This window comes from Canis lupus, chromosome 28 (assembly GCF_003254725.2).
Source record: "Canis lupus dingo isolate Sandy chromosome 28, ASM325472v2, whole genome shotgun sequence".
Lineage (NCBI taxonomy): Eukaryota > Metazoa > Chordata > Mammalia > Carnivora > Canidae > Canis > Canis lupus.
Window position 1 is genome coordinate 14961855 of NC_064270.1, and position 24126 is coordinate 14985980.

Consider the following 24126-nt stretch of genomic DNA (forward strand, 5'->3'; position numbering starts at 1 on the left):
TCATTCATGAGAGAGACAGAGAGAGAGGCAGAGACATAGGCAGAGGGAGAAGCATGCTCCATGCAAGAAGCCAGATGTGGGACTCGATCCCGGACTCCAGGATCATGCCCTGAGCCAAAGGCAGACGCTCAACCAATGAGCCACCCAGACATCCCATCATTAGTTATTTAAAAAAATATTCTGGCTATCCTTATCTGGTTATTCTTTCACATACAAAGTCATTCAAGTTCTTTTTAAAATTTCCATTGGGAGGGATGCCTGAGCATCTGCCTTTGGCTCAGGGCATGATCCTGGAGTTCTGGAATTGAGTCCTACATTGGGCTCCCTGCGGGGAGCCTGGCTTATCCCTCTGCCTGTGTCTCTGCCTCTCTCTTCTGTCTCTCATGAATAAATAAATAAATCTTTTATTTATTTTTTAAAAATATTTATTCATGATAGACAGAGAGAGAGAGAGAGAGAGAGAGGCAGAGACACAGGCAGAGGGAGAAGCAGGCTCCATGCCGGGAGCCCGACGTGGGACTCGATCCCGGGACTCCAGGATCGTGCCCTGGGCCAAAGGCAGGTGCCAAACTGCTGAGCCACCCAGGGATCCCCTAAATAAATCTTTAAAAAAATTTTTCCATTGGGATTTTGATTCAAAAACATAAATTAGTATGGGGAGGATTAACATCTTTATAATATATTTGGCCTTCCTATCCAGAAACATACTATGGCTTCTTCATTCGTCCAAGACTTCTTCTGTTAATTCTAGTAAAAATTGTAGGTTCTTCCCCCCCCCCCATTTTTGTGCCATAAATTTCTTTTTTTTAAATAAGATTTTATTTATTTATTCATGAAACAGTTCTAACAGTGTCATTCAAGATCTCTTCTGCGGTTATAGTCCACTATGGCTGTGGCTTGGATGTGTGGCACTATGTGGCTTCTTATGACATGGTGCCTTAGTCTCCAGAGCTTTTCCTCATGACCCCTCTCTCCCACAGGGTAGCTTAGACTTTGTACATGGCAGTTGTGATCCCCAAAATGGAAGAAATGGAAACTTCAAGGCCATTTTTAGCACATGGGTGTGGAAGTCCCAGATTGTCATTCCTCTACATTTTATCTGTCAAAGTATTCACAGACTAGATTCAAGAGAAGCAGATATAAGTTCTACCTCTTGATTGGAAGAAGGACATGTAGAGGTAGTATTGTATGGGACTATCTTCGGAGACTAATTACAATAATGGAATTTGTTCCTACCTTCTTTTTTTTTTTAAGATTTTATTTATTTATTCATAGAGACACAGAGAGAGAGAGAGAGGAGAGAGAGAGAGACAGGCAGAGGGAGAAGCAGGCTCCTGTTCCTACCTTCTTTTGAATTCCTTCCTTTATACCAAGTAGTTACCCTAAACTCTTATGTTCCCATAAGCATCTTTTGTACAGTCAACTTGCAGTACCAAATAACTATATTCATTATATAAGCTGGAATCTGGTTGAAGAGGGTAGCAGAGGGAAAACAAAAATTTTTTCACCTTCCCATTTGTTCTCCTTGGTGAGGCATAACTCTTGTGGACAGAAATATAGAGTTTGCTTGAGCATGAAATACCAGACAAGGGGACAGCTGTAAATTGGCCTTGTTCTCTTGAGTCCTGCCTACTCTCCAGGAAGGACAGCCTCCCCCTTTCCTCTCCAGCAGAAGTCCAACCCCTTCCCTCATTATGGCTTGTCATAAGAGCTCCCTCCTAGGCTGGTTCAAGTAGAAATTAAAGAAAGTGTTATTCCTTTTCTTTTTTCATGTAGTACTTCCTAACCTGGGTTCACTAACTTTTGGCTTTAATATGCACCAAGCAAAGTATAGTCTTCCTCCCTTCCTCTCCCTCATCTTGGTCTGAAGGAAGGCAGCAGGTGATGGAATGCATAAAAGATGGGGGGCTGGGCCGGGGAAGGAGGGGGGAGGAATCTTTTCTCACACATTATGGATGTTGCTCAACAGAATGAGTGTGAAATTTAGTCAGAGCCACAGCATGTGTTTCAATTTTCCAGGGAATTTCCTCTTCCTAACTGTAAGTTTAACCCTTTTTTTCTGAGTGCCAAAGGCTACCCAAGATACATGAAATGAGTTATTTGCAAGAAGAAGAAAATGCTAGGATTTTACAGGGCCTCTTGAAGATCTAGGATTCTTCAACTTATTTCCTACCAAATGGTTGTGGAAAAAGCATAAATCTTTGGAGTTGGATAGACCTGGGTTCAGATCCCATCTCTACCATTGGGTAGTCTTGGGCAGTTACTTATTTGAACCTGCCCCCCTTTTTTTTTTCTGTAAAATGGAGATAAAAACTTGTCTTATAGGGTTCTTGTGAGGATTAATGAAATGTGTGTAAGTGTACCTTGCATATAGTAGGTACTCAATATACATTTATTCGTTTGTTTTCGTTTTCCAATCTTCCTACTGGATTTATTGGATATTTACTCTTTTATCCTGTGCCATCTTGGGTTTGTCATTTAAGCAGCTTCTCACATCTTAGATTTGTTGCTTTTCTCTCTGAAGCTAACTCTGTAAGTGTATTAATGAGGAGACATTTCACATGAAATGCAGACTCTCTTTGGAGGTCCTCACTAAGGATGAGTCTATGTGACAATACTGAGAAGGATTGCCTTTCCTATCTGGTCCTGAAGGCCACATGAACTTATGTAGTGGTAGAGTTGAAATGAAACATAGAAGTCATCTAGTCCATCGTATAGAGAACTGTGGCTTAGAGGTCATATCTTTTTTTTTTTTCTTTTCTTTTTTTTTTTTTTTTTTAAGGTTTTATTTAGGGGGTCCCTGGGTGGCTCAGTGGTTGGGCGCCTGCCTTTGGCCCAGGGCATGATCCTGGAGTCCTGGAATCGAGCATTGGGCTCTCCGTGTGGAGCCTGCTTCTCCCTCTGCCTGTGTCTCTGCCTCTCTCTCTCTCTCTCTCTCACTCATGAATAATCTTTTTTTAAAAATATTTTATTTATTTATTCATGAGAGACACAGAGAAAGATAGGCAGAAACACAGGCAGAGGGAAAAGCAGGCTCCCTGCAAGGAACCTGACGCAGAACTTGGTCCCAGATCCTAGGATTATGCCCTGAGTCGAAGACAGTCAACCGCTGAGCCACCCAGGCGTCCTAGACGTCATGTCTTAATGCAAAGCCTCATGGCAGAGTAGTGGCAGTTCTGGAACTGGAGTGCTGACTGACCTGTTGGGTTACAATTTAATTTTTTTTGAAGACTGAGTTGTAATTACTAAGGGCCTAGTTTTTGTTGTAGGTGAACTTTCTCCTAAATTGGAACCCTAATTATACTTTTAGCAATAGGGAAGACTCTATTGAAGACATTTCAGTGACACTCCTCAACAGGCCCCATTGAGGATATATCAGTTACCACCTGAAAAATCTCTTCTTTCCCCAACGGTTGCCCAGGGGGTGCTGAGGTGGCAGTTCAGTTGGCTGTTGAGCCTCTGCTTCCAGAATGGTGAGTTGGGAAGCAAATTTGTTTGTTCTGTTGTATATCTTCATTCTCCCAAATAATGCCAAGTAGGAGAGGCTTACCCCGAATTCCTAGCTCTCTTTCTTTTTTAAAAATTGAGGTACAGGGCAGCCCTGGTGGCACAGTGGTTTAGCGCCGCCTGCAGCCCAGGGCGTGATCCTGGAGACCCTGGATCGAGTCCCACGTCAGGCTCTCTGCATGGAGTCTGCTTCTCCCTCTGCCTGTGTCTCTGCCTCTCTCTCTCTCTCTGCATCTCTATGAATAAATAAATAAATAATCTTAAAAAATTAAAAAAAATAAAAATTAAGGTACAATTAACACAATAAAATGTATAGACCTTAGGTGTTTAGTTGATAAATTTTGATAATTATATAAACACATTGTAGCCACCATACAAACAAAAAAAAGAAGATACAGAACATTTTAATTACCCCAGAAAGTTTCCTCATGCCTCCTTTAAGTTATGCCTAACACATACAAAACCACTTCCTGTATTCTATTACCATTGATCAGTTTTGTTTTTGGGTTTCATATAGTTGAAAATCCTCTCATATCCAGCTTCTTTTCACTTAGCACATTTTTGGAATTCACCCCTTTGTTGCATGTTTCACTAGTTTGTTGTTTGTTTTTTCAAAGATTTTTTAAAATTTATTCATGAGAGAGAGAGAGGCAGAGGCAGAGACACAGGCAGAGGGAGAAGCAGACTCCATGCAGAGAGCCTGATGTGGGACTCGATCCAGGGTCTCCAGGATCACGCCCTGGGTTGCAGGCGGTGCTAAACTGCTGAGCCACCCGGGCTGCATTTGTTGTTTGTTTTGATTTATTTTGTTTTACTAAATAGTTTTCAATTATATGGGTAAATCACAGAGAATTTATTCTCTTACTGAAGGACATTTGGATTGTTTCCAATATTTGTTATGAATAGACTGCTATAAATATTCTTATACAAGTCTTTTTGTGAATGTATGTTTTAGTTTCTCTTAGATGAATACTTAAGAGCGAAATTGCTGCATCATAGCTAGATGTGTGTTTAACTTTAAAAAGAAATAGTTTTTCAAAGTGGCTGTAACCCCAGTCTATCTTTTTTCTCCTCTGAGGAACTAGGCTCTTTAAATTGAGGATTTGGCAGGAGAAGAGAACCCACATCATCAGGGTTCCTGCTGCCAGAGCACAGTGGCCTGAATCGGACACTTAAAAAGCTGGAACAGGTGTTTGAAACCCTACTCCAGCCTCCCTATTTGATGCTAGTCCCCTGAGAGGCTGGGAGTTGGCCAACAGAATTCAGACCTAATCTAATGGATGCTGGATGAGAGACTTTTCCTTGTAGGACATGGCTACATAATAGTATATATACTGTGACTTGATACATTTGAGCAGGTAAATGTATCTTCTTCATGTAGGAGCAGAGCCTTTGGTGTCCCAAGTGCTTCTTGAGCATAGGGTAGTCTGGTACCAGATGAAAGCCCCTCCTTACCTTGCTTCTTACCACCACTCTTCTCCTTGAAGCTGTGTGCAGTAGGAGTCAGCACTTTCCTTCGTGATGTTAAATTTGCCAAGGGCCTTTAGCCAGGTAGGATTTGGTATCCTGTACATCAGATATTATGGGAGATAAATTATTCCCGGTAAACCATTTCTCTGTTTTTTAAAAATAATTAATTTATTTATTTTTCAAAGATTTTATTTATTTGAGAGAGAGAGAGAGAGGGAGAACAAGCAGTGGGGAGGAGAGAGAGAGAGAGAAGCTGGCTCATGGCTGAGCAGGATGCCTGATGCAGGGCTCCATCCCAGGACTAGAGATATTACCTGAGCCAAAGGCAGATGTTTAACCAACCAAGACACCTGGGTATATAGAAATATATAGAAATAGAAATATCTATTTCTGTATATTCTTAATGCTTCGATCTTACCTAGGTCTGGGGGAACTAATTCTCAATGGTTAAAGCAAGAAATCGAAGGTTATGGTGTGGCCTCCCAAAGGCAAATAACTTAAAATACCAAAGCAGGGATCTCTGGGTGGCTCAGCAGTTTAGCGCCTGCCTTCAGCCCAGGGCGTGATCCTGGAGTCCCAGGATCCAGTCCCACATTGGGCTCCCTGCGTGGTGCCTGCTTCTCCCTCTGCCTGTGTCTCTGCCTCTCTCTCTCTCTCTCTCTCTCTCTCTGTCTCATAAATAAAAATAAATAAAATCTTTTAAAAAAAATACCAAAGCAATAGTTTAACCATGCTCAGTGGGGTTGGAGTTGACAGACGTGTAGTGTATCATTAAAGGGCAGCTTCAGCTGAAGATTTTGAAAGAATATGTTTCAATTCTAAATCTTTTCTAATACTGGTGAAAAGAGCCCAGGAGGAGAAGAAATAAGTTCCCTATGCTGGTCTAGCCTTTCAACAAATCCTTGAGGGGAAAGGGCATTTCTGAATTTAGGCCCACCTTCATAGGTGGCCATTCCTTTAAGCCTAATCTAGATATCTTCAGACCTCTGTCTTGAAAGGCAGGACTGGCTGTCTGGGCTGCATCATGTGGATGCCATTCTTGGTAATGAACTAGGCTGAGACTAATAGACTATGATTCTTTCAATAGTTATATTTTCTTCTTTTAATTATCATAGCAAAATTAACTTTTTTTAGTATACAATTATATGAATTTTAAATATTTATTTGAGAGAGAGAGCATGTGAGCTCAAGTGGGGGGTAGGGGGGAGGGAGAGAGGGGGAGAGAGAGAGAGAAACTCCAGCAGACTCCCAGCTGAGCATGAACCCCAAAGAGGGGCTCCAGCTCATGACCCTGAGACTATGTCCTGAGCCAATATCGAAAGTCAGACACTTACCAAGCTCAGCCACTCAGGCACCCCCAGTTTGTATGATTTTTAAGATACACATAGATCCCCATAACCACTGTGACAATCAGGATTCAAAAGAGTTTCATTACCTCAGAAAACTCCCTCTTATCTCTTTATAGTCGCATCCTCCTCCCGACTTGGACACCTGTCAATCAACTATCACCATAGTTTTATCAAGAGGGTCACTAAATGAAATCATACAGTATGTTACTTTTGAGACTGGCTTCTTTGACTCAGCATGATGCCTTTGGGATTCATCTAAACTGCTGCTCAACAGTTTGGTCCCTTTTTATTGTTGTGTAGTATTCCATCGTGTGTATATACCACAGTTTATCCATTTACTAATTGAAGGACATTTGGCTTCTCCAGTTTGAGGCAATTTTGAGTAAAACGGCTATTAACGTTTGTGTATAGTTTTTTGTGTGAAGGACAATGGTTTGCATTTCTCTAGGATAAACACTCAGGAGTGGGATTTCTGAGTCAAAGGATAAGTGTATGTTTAGCTTTATAAGAAACTGCCAAACTGTTTTCCAGAGTTTCTGTATCACTTTGCATTCCCACCAGCAATGAGAATTCTGGTTTCTCCATATCCTCTCCAGTACTTGGTATTTTCAGTATTTTTATTTAAGCCATCCTAGTAGGTGGGTAGATGGTGGTTTAAATTTGCCTTTCCCTGAACATCTTTTTCATGTGCTTACACGCCATCCACGTATGCTTTTTTGGTCGACGTGTCTGTTCAAGTCTTTACTCCATTTTTTTTTTTTTTTTAAGGATTTCATTTATTTATCTGACAGAACAAGCAGGGGAAATGGCAAGCAGAGGGAGAGGGAGAAGCAGGCTCCGTGCTGAGCAAGGAGCCTGATGCAGGGCTCCATTCCAGGACCCTGGGATCATGACCTAAGCCACAGGCAGATGCTTAACTGACTGAGCCACCCAGGTGCCCCATCATGACCCCATTTTTAAAATTGAATTATATGTTTTCTTGCTGTTGATTTTAGAGACTTCTTTATCTATTCTAGATTCAGGCTTTTATTGGCAACACAATGATTTACAAATGTTTTCTCCCAGTTTGTAGGTGGTCTTTTCAGTAACTTAATGATATCTCTCATAGAGCAGACATTTTTACTTTTTATCATTTTTACTTTTTAGCAGACATTTTTATTTTTTGTGTCAGGTTTTTTTCTTTTGTGCATTGTGGTTTTGGTGTCATATCTAAGTACTCTCTGCATAATCCCACAAAGATTTTTCCTGTGTTTTCCTCTAAAAGATATACAGGTTTATGCTTATTGTTTACATCTGTAACCTATTTTGAGTTAATTTTTCTATGATGTGTGAGGTTTCCATGGAGGTTTTTCTGTTAATTTCGTTGGTTTTGGGTGTGTGTGTGTGTGTTTGTGTATGGATGTCCATTTGTTCCAATATCATTTGTTGAAATTGATGCCTTTTTTTTTTTTTTTAAGACCAAATTCTCCTTAGGACTGTACCTTCTTTAGGAATGAAGGAGTTACAGAGGGATTCTTTCTTGGGTTCCTCCTCACTTTCCAGGAATCACCCTTATACCCTTCCTTATTTCTTTCAGAGTCTTTCTGAATTTGGGTTTATTTTTAATGCCATGTAATAGAACACTTATTATTTGTGAGTATATTGAGCATAAGGCATTTCATTATAAAGAGGCCATCCATCACAAGAAGGCATGTGGGCTGTAAAAAACATTAACTGTGTGCTCTGGGCTGGAATGCAACTTTACCAGAATAATGCAGCTTTTGTATTGTGCGCAGTTGGGATAAAATGAGAGACAGATAGATAGACAGATATTGTTGGGGAAACAGGTGTTGGCTGAACTCGGGTTCTGTCCCATGTTTTCTGAACATGGTTGTTTCCCAATGCTTTCAGGATTGCTCCTCCAGTTTCGGCTGTCTTAAAGATTCCCTGGGCACCTTTCAGAACAAAGAATGTGACTTCTCGGAGCACTGTTGTTTCCAAAAATGTTTTTGTTCATTCTCTAGCTCACAGACATGTCTTTAGGTATAGCAGTGGCACATGGTTAGGATACTTGTCCTGGCCCTTATGGGTTGTTATATTTTTGATGCCTTTGTTTTCCCCGTCTGTAAAATGGGAAATGTACCTTGTTGTCAATTTCTATAGCCCAATGACACAAAGGGTGGCTAAGGTAGAATAAAATTCCTTAGTCTTAGCATTACTAAGAATTTATGATCTGCTGCTGTAGAAACCATTTTCAGCTATTGGAGTAAAGTGAATAAATAGGATTCCGTACACTTAAGGGACAGGGAAAGACTGCTACTGGTCCTGTATTTGTTACTCTTTGGAAATTCTCTCATTCTTCTCCAAAAGTTTCGGCTATTGACCTTTGTTCTTTTCTTTATATGTAGACTTTGCTAATGCGAATTCAGACTTTAGTTTTTTTTTATTTTCTTTTACTTCCCGTCAGGCCCCTAGAGGAGACCTGACAGGATGGTACTTGATAATAAACCTGTAATTGTCTTCTCTTCTTGCTGCCATCAAACACTGGAACTTTTTACAAGACTACAAGAGGAATTTGGATTGAAAAAGTTACTCCAAGTATAATGACTGCATAAAGTTGGGGTGAATTGTTCTCTTTTAAAGTATAGCAACAGAAGTTTTTAATTTCTCCTGGGCTTTCAAATTGCCTACTTAAGTTTGGGCTTGGTCTTGTACAATGTATGCAGAAAACCGCAAGGCAGAGTAAAGGACCAGAGCTTTGCCTGTATGGCTTGCCTGTATGTTACAACCTAATTGCTTTCCTTTCAATATGTGCCAATTTCCTCTAGAAGGGAGAAAACTAGTGTTTATAGAGTTGATACACATCAAACTTTGCTCTCAGTAAGACAGATGGATCAGTCTGTCCTCGGGCCTCTGCAATACATGTGAGGCCAGTCCCTGTGGGTCTCATTTAGCTCTGCTGGTCTTGTTAAGGGGCCTCACTCTTCCTCTTGGATTAGGAGGGAACCTGGGCAAACCTGATGCTTAATTCGTGTGGCAGTAGTAAAATCAATAACTAACAGTGTTTTGTCATTGGTTAGGAGGAGGAAAGGTAGAGAAGAAACTTCAATTCCAGGATAGTTGAGTTTTAAATTTTTCTCTGCCATCAAACTCATGCAGTTAATAAATATATCGAGTATAACCTATAGCAATAGCATGGTATAATATTTAAGAACATAATACAGTGTTTAAGAGCATGGACTTTAGAATCCAGACAGACCTGGCTCTAAATCCTGGCTCTTTCATTTATTGAGTGATCTTGGGCAAATCACTTAACCTCTTAGCATCTTTTTCTTTTTCTTGTTTTTTTAAGAGAGAGAGCAAGCTGGGGAGGGGAGAGAGAGAGAATCTTAAGCAGGGGGGCACCTGCTTAAGTGCCTCAGTCAGTTAAGCGCCTGCCTTTGGCTCAGATCATGATTCCAGGGCCCTGGGATCCATCCCATATCAGGCTTGAGCCCAACATCAGGGAGCTTGCTTCTCCCTCTCCCTCTGTCACTTCCCCTGCTTGTGCTCACTCCCTATCTTTCAAAGAAATAAAATCCTTAAAAACAGGAAAAAAAAAAAAAAAGATTCTTAAACAGGCTCCACACTCAGTAGTGCAGAGCTAGACACAGGGCTCAATCTCACAATCCTGAGATCATTACCTGAGCCAAAATCAAGACTCAGACATTTGACTGGGCCACTAACACGCCCAAGCCTTGGTTTATCTGTAAAATGGGAACAGTAATATTGTTTTTCAGAGTTCTTGGGAGGATAAAATAATCTATGTGTAATAATTATGCTTAATAATCTGTGTAGCTGTTCCTGTTGTGTGAATCAAATTAAGGTTGTTGTCCTTGGCAGTGGAATAGGATTCTTCTTGTAAGGGTGGTAGATAGCAGCTCCTAGCAGCAAGCTAAACTGGCTATTCAGGTTGGGTTGGTCATTGAGGGCTAGGATCAGCTTTAAAAAAATGAGTACTGGGACATCTGGGTGGTTCAGTGGTTAAGTGCCAGCCTTCGGTGCAGGGCATGATCCTGAAGGCCTGGGATCGAGTCCCACATCAGGTTCCCTGCATGGAGACTGCTTTTCTGCCTATGTCTCTGCCTCTGTGTGTCTTTCATGAATAAATAAAAATCTTTAAAAAAAAATGAGTACTTAGAAAAGCGGTTTTTTTAAAGATCAAGTATTAGAAATAATTTGCCTTTCTTAGTATAAGTGGTTGGTACCATTATTTTCTGCTGGTCAGTAGATTCACTTTGTACCTAGATAAGGTAGTCATTAAGCCATCATCATATATTGTCTCTTAAGGGTCATAATATCAGAGATAATTGACCCCCCCCTCCCAAGTCTAAAGGCCCCTGAAGAAACTAAGCTTTTGGGACAGATCTGAGAACCATTAGGGGATAGCTAAAAAAAAGAGGATCTACTGTCAGGAGCTTAGACAAACAAGTTGGGCTTGCTTTTCTCCCAGGCTACCTTTGTAACTTACTGTGTTCTTGTGCACTTACTCCCAAACTGTACTTTGCATTTTATAAGTTTTGGAAATCTAAAGGAGACTTAAAGAATTTAAACTATTGCCACCACCACCTTCCCTAGGAAAACTCTGTGGATGAGGAAACTATGAGCCAGAGAAGTGAAGTTATTTGCCCGAGGTCACATAATTAGTACTAGGCCAAGACTGGGCCAAGTGCATTTCTTTATTTCTCCTGTTGTATAGAGCAAGGTTGCAATGGTTTGTCTGGGTTTGACCCTTTAAACCTGGAAGGTCATACATTTCTCTAAAAGCTGCCCTTTGGCAATCTTCCTTCAAGTCAGTACCTGAAGTCAAGCCTAAATCCCAATCTGACCATTCAAGGTCTGGAAGTAAAGGTATGACTAGTATGGCAGGCAGATACTCCAGTGGTTTCTGGCTTTACCAAAGTTTAGTTTTGCTCATTCTTTGAACCGCTACTCTTGATGTCCCCTAGTGACCACAAAGAGCATAGCTTCTTCCTAAAAATTCCATTTGTAGATCATTCCCAATCTTACTTTGACTTTTACAAGAAATATTCCTGGGTATAAGATAGTCAGAAAAGTAGAGTATGAGCACCTGAGACTTTTTCCTAAAATGAAATGTTCAGGCATACACAAGCCAAAAACCAAAAAGTTTTTAATGCTCAAATAATTTTGTTATGTATCTCTGGATACAGAAATATCAAGAAGGGTAAATGAGGCGCACCTGGAAGGCTCAGTGGGTTAAACGTCTACCTTTGGCTTGAGTTGTGATCCCAGGGTCTTGGGAGTGAGCCCCGCATCAGGTTCCCTGCCCAGTGGGGAGTCTACTACTCCCTCTCCCTCTCCCTCTACAGCTCCTCCTGCTTGTGCGCTCTCTCTCTGTCAAATAAATGAATAAAATATTTTTTAAAAGGTGGGGGTAAATGAACTTGAGTTTTGTTTATATCATGCTCTGATGTGTTAGTCTGTTATACATGATCCACCTTGTAAATGACAATATTCTGTCTCCAGGAACATGAGCCAGTATTTGCAGGATAAAGAGGAAGGATGGGAGCAGGCTGGTGATCCTCTAGAAAGCAAGAAGGGAGAAGTAGGCTCTGAGGGCAAAAGGGTCGAGACAGGCATTTCTGAAGCCAAATGGTGTTGAAATAATATACCACAGGCCTTTTTCCTTGTCAGCGTAATCCAATTGAGAATGCCCAACCGCCCCTGACAAGAGTCACTCAGGAGTGAAGAGCTTCGCTACCAGGGAAAGCAGCTTATGTGTGCATTTTGGCTCAGGAATGTGCCAGCCCAATGCTGGCCAAATGAGAAAAGGCTGCTGCAGGCTGGAGAACCCCAACCTCCTGAGAGGATAGTGACTGCTCCCCCATAGACTAAGAAGAGAGTGTTCCCTTTTGTCTAAGGGCAGTGCTTGATGCCACATGTTGAGACCTTTGACATAAATTATCAGAGAGGGTGGCAGCTATGATGTAAAAAGAGAAAACAGTGTCAGGATTCATTCCCTTTTGAACAGGTCAGCTCCTCTTGGAAAGAAGAGACGTGGGGGACATCTGCAGATTCTCAAATTGATGTTGGGCCAAACTGAGACTTCTCTGTTTTAATATCATAATATAGGGGTTTGAGCTCCCTGCTCACTGTTCTTAAACAGAGTATGGGTGGAACACTCCCAAGACATCTCTAAAGGGTTTCATTTTGCTTGGTGTTGAAGTGATTCATGAGCTTCTCCAAAAATAGTTCAATAATTCTTGTTGTGATCGTTCTTATTCAACACTGCCTCGCCAGAAGTAGGAATCAGATTTGGTTTTAGAAGCAGGTGGCCTAGTCCTAGAAGGATTCCAAGTATTCTTTCTTCAATGAGGAATTGCATTTCCCCTCCTTGTACTCATTCCCTCTCATCTTGGAACATGAACCAGTCACCTTCAGAGTACCCCTCTACCTGATCTGCACTCTCTGTTTACTGGACTGTTTGTGCCTTGAAGTTGACAGCCTTCCAGGGCGGGAATTTTGGCTGCTTGGCAGTGGTGTCAGATGTCTCCTTGGTTGTGAAATTATTCAGCCTGCTTACTATGAGCAGCAGCAATGGCATCTTTCCCCCTGAAGGACTCAGGCAGCTTTTCTCACTCTTCTAAAGGAGATCTAGACAATTGAATCTCATTTGCTGGCAGACTGAGCCAGGAGGCAGAACAGCAGAAACTTTACTCTTCTTGCTTCATAGGAAGCAGTGGAGTTGAATAGCTGCAGGAACACATATTTTGGAGTCACGTGAACCTGGATTTGATTCTCATTTCAACCACTTGTTAGTTGTACAGTCAGCTGGTGGGTAGACCTACTTCCTGAGTATCGTTTTCATCTTCAAAATGGGGATAATTATGAGAGAGAAGGTATATATGGTACTTACACATGGCATGGCACAAGATAATAAATAGTAGCTACTATTGTTACTGTTATTTTTATCTCTTTTAAAAGGAGGGTGAATATTTCAATCATTTGTTTAGACATTTTTTTAATACTGATTGATAATCAATCTTTATTTATTTTTTATTTATTCAGAGAGAGAGAGAAAGGCAGAGGGAGAAGCAGGCTCCATGCGGGGAGCCCAACGTGGGACTCGATCCTGGGTCTCCAGGATCACACCCCGGGCTGCAGGCAGCACTAAACCGTTGCGCCACCGGGACTGTCCATTTGTTTAGAAAAGAGAAGCCTCTGGGGTGCCTGGGTGGCTCAGTGATTGAGCGTCTGTCAGCCTTTGGCTCAGGTTATGATCCAGGGTTCTGGGATCGAGTACCACATTGGGCTCCCCGCGGAGAGTCTGTTTCTCTCTCTGCCTATGTCTCTGCCTCTCTGTGTCTCTCATGAATAAATAAATAAAAAAGATGTGGTTTATGTATACAATGGAATATTACTCAGCCATTAGAAATGACAAATACCCACCATTCGCTTCAACGTGGATGGAACTGGAGGGCATTATGCTGAGTGAAATGGGTCAATCGGAGGACAAACATTATATGTTCTCATTCATTTGGGGAATATAAATAATAGTGAAAGGGAATATAAGGGAAGGGAGAAGAAATGTGTGGGAAATATCAGAAAGGGAGACAGAACATAAAGACTCCTAACTCTGGGAAACGAACTAGGGGTGGTGGAAGGGGAGGAAGGCAGGGGATGGGGGTGAATGGGTGACGGGCACTGAGGGGGGGCAACTTGATGGGATGAGCACTGGGTGTTATTCTGTATGTTGGCAAATTGAACACCAATAAAAAATAAATTTATTATAAATAAATAAATAAATAAATAAATAAATCCTTAAAAAAAATAAAAGAGCTATTCCAAATTGCACCATACGTAACAACCACTAGTTATCTTGGTATCTGTCCTTAATTTTTATTCCTTTTAGGGTTTAGTAATCAAAGATAGAAGGCTGGGAGCCTGGATGGCTCAGTTGGTTAAGTGTCTGCCTTTGGATCAGGTCATGATCCCAGAGTACTGGGATCGAGCTCCACATTGGGCTCCCTGCTTCGTTTGAAGCCTGCTTCTCCCTCTCCCTCTGCTGCTCCCCCTACTTGTGTGCTCGCTCGCTCACTCTCTCTCTCTTTCCCTCCCCCTCCCTCTCTCTGTCAAATAAAGAAATAAAATCTTTAAAAAAAAAAGGCTTGCCTTTGATGTTTTTGATAATTACTTAGATCTTAAGAAATAAACTGAATAGGGGCACCTGGGTGGCTCAGTCAGTTAAATGTCTTGACTCTTGATTTCAGCTCAGGTCATGATCTCAGGGTTATGGGATCAAGCCCCACATCGGATTCCATGCTCTGTGTGGAGTGTTTCTCCCTCTCCCTCTGCTCCTCCCTCTGCATGCATGCTTGTGCTCTTTCTCTCTCTCTAAAATAAATAAGATCTTAAAAAAAAAAACAAAAAAAACTCATAGTAACTTACAGTATTAAGAACCCTGAACTGAGACCCAGACTAAAACACTAGAATAATATCTTAGTTATATCTGTTACACATTTACTGTATTCCATGCATGTACAATATATTTTAATTATATTTAAATAAGATAATTTATGTAAATTACCAAGCACAGTGCCTGACAGATAGTATATGCTCAGTAAATGTTAGCTCCTGTTAATTTATTTTTAAACATAATTTTAATTCTTTAACATCTATTTTACAGGTGATAAAATACAGGCTTAAAAAAATTTAGTGTCGGACAGCCCTGGTGGCGCAGCGGTTTAGCGCCGCCTGCAGCCCGGGGTGTGGTCCTGGAGATCGGGGATCGAGTCCCACATCAGGCTTGTTGCATGGAGCCTGCTTCTCCCTCTGCCTGTGTCTCTGCCTCTCTCTCTCTCTCTCTCTCTCTCTCTCTGTGCCTCTATGAATAAATGAAATCTTTAAAAAAAAATTTAGTATCTAGGGCAGCCCTGGTGGCCTAGCGGTTTAGCGCTGCCTGCAGCCCAGGGTGTGATCCTGGAGACATAGGATCGAGTCCCACGTCAGGCTCCCTGCGTGGAGCCTGCTTTTCCCTCTGTCTGTGTCTCTGCATCTCTCTTTCTCTCTGTGTGTGTGTCTCTTATGAACAAATAAAATCTTTAAAAAAACAAAAAAATAAAATAAATAGATAAAAAATTTAGTATCTATCACACAACCATTAAGTTGCCCAACTAGAATTTGAATCCTATTCAAAAGTCCATGTTTTCACCTAGTGCCCTCAACCTCCAGTCCTGGTTCTAACACTAACTGATTTTGTAGCATTGTACAAAATACTTAACCTTTCTAAATCATAATTATCTCATTTGTAAATTATTTTTAGGGCCTATTTTAGCCATAGTATCCTAGGATTTGGAGGATTTTCTAGAATGACCAGTTGAAAATTATGCTTTATTTTTCTAGAGCACTGTTACTCAAAGTATAATCTGTAAACTATTTTAGGTGCCTAAATTGTTGTTTAGTACATGATAGGATGTATACAGAAATTGTGGGAAAGCATTTAGAAATTTTTATAATATCTTAAGAGTAATTTTATATATGTTGATTGTAATAATAAAGTGGAGTTTATGTCTTTTTTTTTTCTTAAGATTTTTTAAAAAAATTATTCATGAGAGAGAGAGACAGAGACATAGGCAGAAGGAGAAGCAGGCTCCCTTCGGGGAGCCTGATGCAGGACTCAATCCCAGGACCCCAGGATCAGGACCTGAGCCAAAGGCAGATGCTCAACTCCTGAGCCACCAGGCGTCCCTATGTCTTTGTTTTAAAAACATCATTCTCTAGCAGTTCATTTTATTGTAATTTATAATATGATGAGTCTGCAGTGGATTGACATTAAGGAAAAAAATAAATTGGCCTTAACCACAGACTGTTTGAGAAGCACTATTTTAGAGACCATCTGAACATCTTAACAGGATTTTTAATTGAAATTCCAGGACTGGTGTTTTGCTTTGTTTTGTTTTTTAAACATGTTCACAAAAAAAAAAAAAAATGTTCACAAAGAGGTACCTCTTAATTCACGTCCTCACTAGTGGTACTCTGCTAGTAGCACAGTCTCCCCTGCTGTGTCTGTCCCACACCCCTAGCACCAAAAACTGCAGGGGTTTTCCTGTTAGAATATCTTTGATGCTCCTAGCAATTAGTAGTTGAACATAGAGAGCAAAACTCCAATTCAGCCTAGACCAAACCCTTGGAAAGTTAATTTTATATATCACAATTCTCTTTTCTTTGTAGGGGTATGGGAGTGAGGGTGATAGGGAATGTTCCTGGTGGGTTCATTAAAAATTCCAACTCTGGCTGGCTCAGTTGGTTGGTGTGCTTCTTTTTTTTTTTAATTTTTTTTTTTAATTTATTTATGATAGTCACAGAGAGAGAGAGAGAGAGAGAGGCAGAGACACAGGAAGAGGGAGAAGCAGGCTCCATGCACCGGGAGCCCGACGTGGGATTTGATCCCGGGTCTCCAGGATCGCACCCTGGGCCAAAGGCAGGCGCTCAACCGCTGTGCCACCCAGGGTTCCCAGTTGGTGTGCTTCTTAATCTCAGTTGGGGTTGTGAGTTTGAGCCCCACCTTGAGTACAGAGAATATTTAAAAATAAATTCTTAAAAAAAAAGTCCAGCTGTCCTAGTTTTCCATCACTAAGTCTCCATAAAGCATTGATTCACAGAATAGTGTCAGAATGAACGTATTTTAGTGGTTTATATTTCAACTACCTAATTTGACAGATGAGTTTGGGTGTCATATACCTACTATTGGTAGTAGTGAAACTAATGATCCCTTTTCCATTGACTGGATTATATATACTCTGCGAGGGCCACATCGAGAACCTCCAGAGAATTCTCTAGGAACTTTGTCCAAACCTTTATATGGTATCACTCATGTCAACCCGGCCTTTCATGCCATAGTGAGTTCTTCCACCTTATGAAGCAGAAGATTAGCAAATAAAAACTACCAACATATTAAAAGAATAATATATACCAAGACTAAGTGAGGTTTAGGGGCACCTGAGTGACTCAGTCTGTTAAGCATCTGCCTTCAGCTCAGGTCATGGTTCCAGGGTTCTGGGATTGAACCCCACATCAGGCTCCCTGTTCAGTGGGGAGCCTGCTTCTCCCTCCCCCTCTGCTGCACCCCTGTTCCATCTCTCTCTCTCAAATAAATAAAATCTGAAAATCAATTAATCTACCATATTTTCCTTCTAAAGAAGGAAAAAAACCACTTGATCATATAAATTGATGAAGAAAAGAAATTTGATAAGATAAAAAATCCATTCCTGATAATAAACATCTACAAAAAACTTATGACTAACATCATACACTATGGTAAAACAATGAATGCATTTACCCTAAAGGTGACAGCAAGGAAAGTGGTCTACTTTCATAGTACTGGAAATCCCAGCCAGTGCAGTGAAATAAGAAAAGGAAATAAAAGGCATGTAAATTGGAAAGTAAGAAATAAAACTCACTGTATGCAGATAACATAATGGTCCATGTAGAAAACACCAAGGAATCTATAAAACCAAAACTAAAAAATCCTAGAACTAATAAGTGAGTTTAGTAAGGTCACAGGATAAAGTCAACACACAAAATTCAGTCACATTTTGTGGGATGCCTGGGTGGCTCAGTGGTTGAGCATCTGCCTTTGGCTTGAGTCATGATTCCAGGGTCCTGGGATCAAGTCCCACATTGGGCTCCCCACAGGGAGCCTGCTTCTCCCTCTGCCTGTATCTCTACCTCTCAGTGTGTGTGTTTCTCATGAATAAATAAATAAAATCTTAAAAAAACAAAAATCAGGGCAGCCTGGGTGGCTCAGTGATTTAGTGCCACCTTCAGCCCAGGGCGTGATCCTGGAGACTCAGGATCGAGTCCTGCATCGGGGTCCTTGCGGGGAGCCTACTTCTCCCTCTGCCTGTGTCTCTGCCTCTCTCTCTCTCTCTGTGTGTGTGTGTCTTCTATGAATGAATAAACAAAATCTTTAAAAAAACATCAGTCTCATTTTGTCTCTTTGGTCTCAGCCACACAAGTGAAATGACAAAGGGGATAGCATTTGGAAAGCATTGAAGTAAGATATACACATTGTGTTGCCACTGTGGCTCTAAGGCCTACCACCTTCAGAAGTAAACCTATGGCAAATGGGACAATCCTACCAAACAGAAAAGAAGCATAACTGGAGTGCCAAGGCTAAAGATGAATACCAGGGCACCTGGGTGGCACAGTCAGTTAAGCATCCTACTCTTGGTTTCAGCTCAGGTCGTGATCTTAGGGTGGTGGGATTGAGCCCCACATCTGGCTCTATGCTCAGTGAGGAGTCTGCTTCATTTTCTCTCCCCCTCCTGCCCCTCCACCCACCCCCCCACACACACTCTCTCTCTCTCTCTCCCTCTCTTTCTTTTTCTCTCTCCTCTCACTCTAAAATAAATAAATCTTAAAAAACAACAATGAAATACCACTGGGACTGGTTGAATGAGGTACCTCAAAATTGTATTGTAACATCTGTATCTGAACTGCAGATTCAGGCATGGATTCTTTGAAGGAACAACACTTATGCCCAGGAAGGCAGCTCTTGCAGCATCCAGTTCATCTTTAGGATTTCAGTGATTGGTCACATAATAAATGTTCTGATTTAAAACAACAACAACAGGGACCTCTGGGTGGCTCAGCAGTTTAGCGCCTGCCTTTGGCCCTGGGTGTGATCCTGGAGTCCCTGAATCCAATCCCACATTGGGCTCCCTGCGCAGAGCCTGCTTCTCCCTCTGCTATGTCTCTGCCTCTCTCTCTCTGTCTCTCTCATGAATAAATAAATAAAATATTTTAAAAAATTAAAACAACAACAACAAAAGTAAGTCACATTTCTATTTATTAAAAATGATTATCTGGGATCTGAAATTGAAATACAATACCATTTACAAGCATACCAAATAAAATTCTTAAGTATACATGTTATAAAACATATATAGAATCTGTATGCTGAAAATTATAATACACTGATGAAAGAAATTAAGAAGATATAAAGAAACTACCATATCCATGGGTTGGTAGGCAGGCACAATTTAGTAACGATGGCATTTCTTCCCAAAGTAATCTATAGACTCAGTGCAACTCCTATCAAATACCCAGCAAAATTGTTTGTAAATATAGACAATTTATGTTGAAATGGAAAGGCAGGGGCTCCTGGGTGGCTCAGTCGGTTAGACATTGGCCTTTGGCTCCGGTCATGATCTCAGGGATCCTAAGATCCAAGCCCTGTGTTGGCCTCCCTGCTTGGCGGGGAGTCTGCTTCTCTCTCTCCCTCTGCCTGCCATTCCCCCAACTTGTGCTCTCCCTCTCTCTGTCAAATAAATTAAATCTTAGAAAGGAAAGGAGGGAGGAGGGGAGGGGAAGGAACTAGAATGCTGAAAGAAGTATTAAAAAAAAAAAAAAGTTGGGGATCCCTGGGTGGCGCAGCGGTTTGGCGCCTGCCTTTGGTCCAGGGCGCGATCCTGGAGACCTGGGATCAAATCCCACGTCGGGCTCCCTGTGCATGGAGCCTGCTTCTCCCTCTGCCTATGTCTCTGCCTCTCTCTCTCCCCTCTGTGTGACTATCATAAATAAATTAAAAAAAAAAAATTAAAAAAAAAAAAGTTGGAAGGATCACACGAGTCTGATTTTAAGACAGAATATAGTTAATCAAGACAGTTTGCTTTCAGAGAGTTAGATACACAGATCAATGGAACAGAATATACTTACAAAAATAAGGTCAAATAATGATTGGCAAAGCTGCAATGATAACTCAATGGCAAAGAATTTTTTTCAACAAATGTTGGAACAAATGGACATCCTTATGCAAAACAAAACAAAACAAAAAAGAACTTCCATGGAAACCTCACACATTATAGAAAAATTAACTCAAAATAGGTTACAGATGTAAACAATAAGCATAAACCTTTATATCTTTTAGAGGAAAACACAGGAAAAATCTTTGTGGGATTATGCAGAGAGTACTTAGATATGACACCAAAACCACAATGCACAAAAGAAAAAAACCTGACACACCAGACCTGATAAAAAGTAAAAACCTGCTCTATGAGAGATACCATTAAGATACTGAAAAGACCAGCTGCAGACTGGGAGAAAACATTTGTAAATCATTGTGTTGCCAATAAAAGCCTGAATCTAGAATAGATAAAGAAGTCTCTAAAATCAACAGCAAGGGGCAGCCCTGGTGGCGCAGCGGTTTGGTGCCGCCTGCAGCCTGGGGTGTGATCCTGGAGACCCGGGATCGAGTCCCACATCGGGCTCCCTGCATGGAGCCTGCTTCTCCCTCTGTCTGTGTCTCTGCCTCTCTCTCTCTCTGTGTCTATGAATAAATAAATAAAATCTTTTTAAAAAATAAAAAAATAAAATCAACAGCAAGAAAACATACAATTCAATTTTAAAAATGGGGTCATGATGGGGCACCTGGGTGGCTCAGTCAGTTAAGCTTAGGTCATGATCCCAGGGTCCTGGAATGGAGCCCTGCATCAGGCTCCTTGCTCAGCACGGAGCCTGCTTCTCCCTCTCCCTCTGCTTGCTGTTCCCACTGCTTGTTCTCTCTGTCAGATATATAAATGAAATCCTTTAAAAAAAAAATGGAGTAAAGACTTGAACAGACAGGTCAACCAAAAAAGCATACATGGATGGCGTATAAGCACATGAAAAAGATGTTCAGGGAAAGGCGTATAAGCACATGAAAAAGATGTTCAGGGAAAGGCAAATTTAAACCACCATCTACCCACCTACTAGGATGGCTTAAATAAAAATACTGAAAATACCAAGTACTGGAGAGGATATGGAGAAACCAGAATTCTCATTGCTGGTGGGAATGCAAAGTGATACAGAAACTCTGGAAAACAGTTTGGCAGTTTCTTATAAAGCTAAACATACACTTATCCTTTGACTCAGAAATCCCAACTCCTGAGTGTTTATCCTAGAGAAATGCAAACCATTGTCCTTCACACAAAAAACTGTACACAAACGTTAATAGCCGTTTTACTCAAAATTGCCTCAAACTGGAGAAGCCAAATGTCCTTCAATTAGTAAATGGAGGGATCCCTGGGTGGCGCAGCGGTTTGGCGCCTGCCTTTGGCCTAGGGCGCGATCCTGGAGACCCAGGATCGATTTCCACGTTGGGCTCCCGGTGCATGGAGCCTGCTTCTCTCTGCCTGTGTCTCTGCCTCTCTTTCTCTCTCTGTGACTATCATAAATAAATAAAAATTAAAAAAAAAGAACACCTTTAAAAAAAAATTAGTAAATGGATAAACTGTGGTACATACACACGATGGAATACTACACAACAATAAAAAGGGACCAAACTGTTGAGCAGCAGTTTAGATGAGTCCCAAAGGCATCATGCTGAGTCAAAGAAGCCAGTCTCAAAAGTAACATACTGTATGATTTCATTTCATGACCCTCTTGATAAAACTGTGGTGATAGTTGACTGACAGGTGTGCGAGTGGGGAGGAGGGTGTGACTATAAAGAAATAAGAGGAAGGTTTCTGGGGCAATGAAACTGTTCTGTGTCCCAGTTGTCACATTAGGTTAAAATTTATAGAACACTATACCAGCAATAGTTGGTTTTACCAAATTAAAAGAAAATGCACATGGCTCTGGAAGTGTCAAACTATGGCTGTGAAATTTCCCTAGTCTTTCACCATGAAGGAAGACATGAAGAAACTATTCTTACAGCAACTGGATGAAAGCTCAAAAAATGTTTCCTTTCTAACCTCTCAAAGATTATTTTTCCTTCTAGACTTTTATATCTCAGCTATACTTACCATGGCCATATTTTTTAAATGACACACCAAATCATATGTAATAATGTTTCTAAAGCAGCAAGACTAGATGACTTTATATTTATAAAATATATCTTATAAAAGTGTTTTATATATTTGTTTTTCCTAGTATTTCTATTCCTTACATCTCAACCCTCTACCACCTCACATACACAAAGGTTTTTGTCTAGGTTTTTCCTGCAAATTGTACATCTCTAGGTGGGGGTAGCTGGGGGATAAGAAGCAGGTTTTATACAGCTGATGTGATCACTGTACATACAGGCTTGGAAAATGCTACCCAATCTGCCAATTAATTAAAGCATTAATCAGAGGAGCAACCGGGCCCAGGGAACTGTTTACTCAAAGAGGGAGGTGGTAGGAAATGAGTGGGAGCTCCCTACATTTGCATGAAAATGAAGGTACTTAGAAAACCTAGCTTTCTTTTGTCTCTAAAGGTGGGCAGCCTTGATCACGTCCTCAAATCTTTCTGGGCAATTTAGGAAGCCTTTTTAGGGAGCTGGTCTCTGAAAGATGAAAGCATAACAGACTCTAGAAAAACAAATTCTATAGAGTAGGGTAGAGAACAAAGTCATTGCAGTCTATATTCTTAGAGCTGAAATGAAGCCTTCTAAATTCAGGAGTTTGTGCTGGTAGGTAGAATAGATGTCATGGTTTCACAAGTTTTGAAACCATGTATATAGACTGTGTTAAAATCCCAGCTTTGGTGCTTATTAGCTATGTGTTTGGGGCCAATTATGTAGTTTATCTAAGCTTTATTTTTCTCATCTGTAAAATGAAGATTATGAGTTGCTCCTTTAGCCCTTTACTTTGTGCTAGGCAAAAAGGCAGCCGAAGAGTAGTTAGGACCTTCCAAGCTTACAAACTGTCTCTAAGAGTAGTGACTGCACAGGCTTTTGTTCTTTTTAGGCTTATTTTTCAGCAAGGGACTAGAAGCCTCAATGTTTTCCCTCATCTTCCTGGGATGTGCTACATTCTTTATCTCTAAGAGAAGTGACCTTAACCATAACAGAGAAAAAAAAAAAAAAAAAGGTAGCTCACCTTGGGACCTCTTTGGCCACATTGGCTATACTTGAGATGAAGTTTATCTATGTGCAACTAGGAAGAGTGGTGAAATGGACATGGAAAATTGACCCAACAGTATTTGATGATATTAAAGAATTACTGTTAACATTTAAATTGTGGTAAAATATATATAACAAAATTTACCATCTTAACCATTTTATTGCTATTTACTTATTTATTTTTAAGTGGATTCATCCATGCCCAGCGTGGAGCCTGATGCGAGGCTTGAACTCAAGACCTTGCTATCAAGGGCAGCCCAGGTGGCTCAGCGGTTTAGCACCACGTTCAGCCCAGGATGTGATCCTGGAGACCTGGGATTGAGTCCCACATCGGGCTCCCTGCATGGAGCCTGCTTCTCCCTCTGCCTGTGTCTCTGTCTTTCTTTCTCTCTCTCTGTGTCTCTCATGAATAAATAAATAAAATCTTAAAAAAAAAACAACAACAACAACCTGATATATCAAGACCTGAGCTAAGAACAAGAGTGGGACTCTTAACTTATCGAGCCACCCCGGTGCCCCTATTGCTACTTTTTAAAGCATGATAATGATACTGTGTTTTGGGGGCGGGGGAGGGTGGTTAAGATTTATTTGTTTATTTGAAAGAAAGCACAACTGGAAGGGGCAGAGGGAGAGTAAGGGAGAGAATCTCAAGCAGAGTGCACTGAGTGCTGAGCTCAGTGCAGGGCTCAATCTCACGATCCTAAGATCACGACCCAAGCTGAAATGAAGAGTTAGATGCCTAACCAACTGCACCACCCAGGCACCTCAATACTGTAGCGTTTTTGTTTTTTAACTTCTTAATCTTTGAGCTACATACTAAAAATTTTACAGGTAAAATGATACAGTGTCTGTGATGATTTAAGCTAATTCAGAGGAAGGAAGATTGGCCCAGTAACTAAGAATTCTAGCCTTATGGCACAAATAAGAAGGGTCTTTTTCTAGGGTTTAGCGTTTGTC

General features: G+C 40.9%; 1 protein-coding gene across 9 annotated transcripts in view; it reads left to right on the top strand.

Annotated features, from left to right (window-relative positions):
• GBF1 (golgi brefeldin A resistant guanine nucleotide exchange factor 1) overlaps positions 1 to 24126 on the top strand; it is a 120816-nt gene that overhangs the window by 63247 nt on the left and 33443 nt on the right. The gene's annotated exons all lie outside the window — the stretch shown is intronic.